Here is a 5,334-nt window from a genome sequence, read left to right as displayed (position 1 = left end):
TTTGTGGTTTAAGTTGAAAAACTTTTGTGCATTTCCGCTTCAATCAAAGACAACCACTAGATTTAAGTTAATGGAACAATGCACTTTTCAGAAACATGGCTTCAGATATTTTTTATATTTCTTTAAATGAACTGCATGACTGAACTGAATATTTTGAACTAGCAGTGGTTTATCTTATGAATGATGCAAAGAGTGTATGTAAAACGTTCAACAATTGATGATTACTTGTTTATTTTCAGTGTTTCTAAAACAATGGCCAATTAGTTAACATTTTCCTTTTTTACTTCATTCCTTATCTATTAATATTTTACTTTTTACATAATTCCTTATTTATTTTATTTTAATATTTTACTTTTTACATAATTCCTTATTTATTTTATTTTAATATTTTACTTTTTACATAATTCCTTATTTATTTTATTCTCATGTTGTAGGTACATGAATTGGAATATTATGATCTCTTATCACATAGCAAAACAAAATATTACTTAAAAGGTGTAATAGAGTATTTTGTTTATCATAACACAATCCTGATATATAAATTCTTTAGGGTAACAATGTAGTAGTTTTATTACTATATCATTCTAGCCTCAGATCTACCTGATAGACAAGCAGTATACCTAGAAACAACAATAATTAGATAAATTGACCTGACCCATCTACATTTAGAAATACATCTATAACTTTTAATCTGATGTTGCCAGTTTTCATTCTTCATCAGCAGATGGGTTCAGATCCCATCTCTTGCATCTGATCTGGCCCTTGCCAAAGCTCATGGCCTCCAAGAACTCTTGAGCTCTTTCCTTACCCACAATGCACCACACAAATTACCTCAGATCTCATTTGCCACCTTCAGCAAAAGAAGTGGTTGCCAACACTCTCAAGTATTTTGTCAAATAAATGTTATTAATATTTTTTCAGTGTCTTATTCTGTTTTATTTGTAGTTATATAGATTCTCTCTTACCTATTGCACTACTCAATATCCTTCTGCTTTCTTGTACTTGTGTACCACTCGATACTATTGTTAGCATCTTTTCTGTAATTTTACAATTTTGTGTAGCCCTTAATACTATCATTTGTATTTTCTCTTCTCTCATTTTCTCTTTGTGTTATCTTGTTAAAAAAATGTTTGAAGAAGTGTTAACTTTAGCGTGTTTTCCTTCCTATTTCCTTCTCTGTTTTTTTTTGTACAGTATGGTGGATAAAGCACCAAAGGGATTTAAGAAGTATACTAAATGTGGCCATAAGCTGCAGTTTTCAGATGCCAACACTTTGTGCGTCTACTAGTTAGGGCCACTTCACTTGCAGGAAGACTGTTCAATCTGCCACAGGATTAATCACACAGCATTAGTAGAACACAAAAAAAATGTTATCCTCAAAGGCCTTTTGCCATCTTCCTTTGCAGAAGCTATATCAGGAGATAAATCTCCCAAAACTAAGACAAAAAAACTGCTAAAACAACGTCTCTTGGGCCTTCCTCATCTTTATCTGCCTCAGATTCCTCAAAGAAAAGATCTCATAAGGATCCAACCTCAACTTCAGATCCAAAGGAACCAAATATGTCTGACCCATCTACTTAGATCTGAGCAAATCAAAATTACTTGACCGACCTTTTCAGCCCAGATGCAATCCAAGTCAGATCTGAAAGCTAGGGGACCTTCTTCAATAAGTAGTTTACCAAGGACACTGTATTCACCAATGTATGATCCAGAGGAACTCCTTTGTTTGGTCAAAGTTTCAAAATTTCAAAATTCATATGGCCGAGACTGTATGATCAAAGTTTTGAAACTTCAAACACTTTCAATTGAGATTGCCATGCAGTGCAGAATGGGAGATTTACCATTATCTTGACTGTAGTGCAATCTCTGAGTTGGCATATTTAAGTAGCAGGGAGGTGCATAGGGCTTGTCCCCTGCAAGAACATAAAAGTAACGTTTTTTTTTTTTTTAATTTGGGTGTTTTTCTTGTCTGTTCAAAGTTTCAAAACTTTGATCATATGGTCTCGGCCATATGATTTTCAAAGTTTTGATATTTCGATCAAACAAAGTAGACCCAATCCAGGACCCTCTAGGGTACCTTCCCTTTTTCTAGGTTTTTTTTAGTCCTTCCCAATCATTCTTCCAGAAGTCTCATAGAAGAGGCTGTGGAGAGGATGGTGAGGAAGATTCTCTTAGATCCAAAAAAACAAGTTGAGCCAGCAAACTGTGACCTGAAAAGAACATTTATTAAGTATAATAGCATAAAAACAAATAACCAGACCGGTTTTGGCTGGTGAAAAAGCACAGCCTTCATCAGTGTGAACCAGAAAAGTCAAATGCTACAGTTTAAATACATACAAGTGCAACTCCATTGGCTCATTTTCAGAATTGCTCATTAAGGCCAGGTGGGAACAATCCACCTAGTTTTACAATCCATTTCTTTTCTTTAGAATCTAAAATAGAATGCCATCTGGTTTTGTTGGATTTATTGCCCTTGACCATATCAATAATCATAAAAGTGAATTTTGCAGTTTTATGTGCAAGACAGTGTTTATACAAAGCATTATTAGCTTTTTTATTTTTAATGTTACTTACATGTTCAGAAATTCTAAGCCTGAGAGGATGAGATGTTTGTCCAATGTAAAAGGACCCGCAGGTGCATGTTGCCAAATAGACCAACCAGTTGCTGCTACAATTAGCAAAAAATTGGATGTCATAGACCATGGCACAATTTCTACTCGTAAATTGTTTAGAATTTGTGACTTTATTACAATTGGTACAGTGGCCACATGGGAAGCAGCCAATCAAAGGTTCACCAGTCAAGGTGGTTTGTTGCAAGTGAGTGTGCCCAGTGTCATGTGTATGTTTGTAATGATTGAAGATGCCAAGTTCTTACCTTTACGAAATGAGAACAGGCATCTGTCCAGTATTGTATTAGCTAATTCTTTATCATATTGTAATATGTTCCAGTGTCTATGTATGCTGTTGATTAATAAACTAGAGTTTCTGGCATAAGTGGTTACAAACCTGATAGGTTGTGGTTCATCCCTGTTCCGTGGTTTGTAGGTCAACAAATCCTCCCTGTGTAGTGTGTTAGCCCAGTTGCTGGCTTGCAGAACATGCCCCATCTGGTATCCCCTGGATCTGAATCTGTTGGTCAGGTCCCGTCTGTGTTCTTGAAAAGAAGCTTCATGGGAACAAATCCCCCTCATACGTATAAATTGAGATTTTAGGATGTTTCTAGCAATGTGAGGTGGATGAAAGCTCGATGCATGGAGGGCAGTGTTATATTCGGGGTACTTCCTGAAGACCTGTGTGCTTAAAGTATGATCAGGTTGTCTATTGATCAAAACATCAAGAAAGGTAATGGCACTTACATGATAGTTTGCTGTAAATTGTAGACCCCATTTGTTGTCATTCAGGTAAGAAATTAATTCAGTTAAATACTCCACATCTGCCCATCATACCATCCAGCAATCATTATGATAACGTCTCCAGATGTCAATTTCATCCAAATATATGTTATGGCTGTTGTCATAAATGATTTGATCTTCAATGAAGGCCATGAAAAGGTCAGCATATATGGGGGCAAAAGATGCCCCCATTGCTGTCCCCTTGGTCTGCTAATGGCAAGTATCCTGATAAAAGAAGACGTTGTTGGTAAGGACATGTTCTGCAAGACCAACCAAACAAGAATTGAAATCTGGTTCATATAACCATGCCACATTTAGCCAATGGGCCAGAGCTTCCAAACCTGCCTTGTGTGGAATGTTGGTATATAGGGTGCTGACATCAAGTGTGTACATTAACCAACCTGGTTCCAACTGTGTGTCAGAAATAATTTGTAGAAATTCAGTAGTGTCCTGTAAACGGGAATGAACCCATGACAATAAAGGCTTCAGATATTTGGTCAGAAATATGGATAGTGGTTCCGTGATGTATCCCCTACCTGACACAATAGGTCTACCTGGTGGATTAACTGGATCCTTGTGTATCTTGGGTAAAAAATAGATGTATTGATTAGCAGAGTCCTGAATTGTTAGCTGCTGCAGCACATTAGCTGTAATGATACCGTCATCACTAGCAATGGACAGAAAGTCATCAATCTGTTCTTAAATCCAAAAGTGGGGTTGATTGACATTTCAGCATAATAGTGTCTGTCCGAAAGTTGTCTCTTGGCCTCCTTATCATAGTCTAACCAGTTCTTAACTACTACTGCCCCATCTTTGTCAGCAGAAATTATGACTATGTCCCTGTTATTCTGTAATTAAAAATTGCCTGTTTCTCACTCAATGACAGGTAATTAGATTTGAAACAAGTGTCAGAGCTAGAATAGTGCAGATCTTTGAGAATGCTGCTCTGAAGCTGGTGTACAATGGGATGCATGGGAGGAAGGTATCTGGATTTGTGATATAAAAATTTGTCATTATTGTAATTACCATCCACATTGCCAAACTGCAGCATAAGATTTAGAATTCTGCAAAAAGACATAACGTCTTGTGCCAGGACATCTTCAGATACCACAAAACCAGGGATAAAAGTAAGACCTTTATTGAGACTAGACAAATGAGTGGGTGACAAGACAAAGTCTGATAAATTTAAAACATTTGCATTTGCATTCTTGTTTATTTCTGCATTACTAGTTTCAACAGACTTTGAATGTTGTTGATTTTTCCTGTGCTTCCTCCCCCCTCATTTATATTTTGTCCTAAAGGGACAAACCCCTGAGTCCTTTTGGGGGTCGGTGAATCTAATACTAAGTGTATATCACTGTCTGTGCAGGATGATGGCTCATCAGTGGATGAACCATAGTCTGTGGTCCATTTCCTAAGGATAGGCCTGGGCCTTTTTCTTTTTGGAGTTCTAGCTGGATTTGGTGTAAATCTAACATGTTTGTTGGAATTACTAAAAGGGTTGGCACCCTGGTAATCTAGTTGATCACGCTGGAATTTTTAATTTTTCTGATTCTCTTAGCACAGGGACAAAAAGGTGTCCCTTTGGCTCATACTCCTCTGGGTCAGGAGATCCATTTTTCAGCTACTCCCCCATTTCAAATTCCTCCTCTGACTCCCTCAGTGCTTTCAAAGTCCTTGGATTCTATCCATCCAGATCTGTCTTGCTTGGATCCAAGGATTGCCTAATCCTTGGGTCCAAAGTTTGCTCTCAGTGCTCTGGTCCAGTTGAATCTGGAGAGCTCTCAGAGCTATAGCTTCCCTGTCAGATTCAAGGTGTTGCAGTTGACTTTGAAGCTTTCAGAGACATCTCTGCACCTCACGGATTTGGCACTGGATAACTCGGCAATGGCTTCAACTTCTGGCATTTTTCCTTTAGAGTGGTTGAAGGCTCAGGTCCAAA

The sequence above is a fragment of the Protopterus annectens genome, chromosome 8.part0 (assembly GCF_019279795.1).
Source record: "Protopterus annectens isolate FY-2018-M chromosome 8.part0, PAN1.0, whole genome shotgun sequence".
NCBI lineage: Eukaryota > Metazoa > Chordata > Ceratodontiformes > Protopteridae > Protopterus > Protopterus annectens.
The sequence above is the reverse complement of the archived record's forward strand: the minus strand, read 5'-3'. Positions refer to the sequence as shown.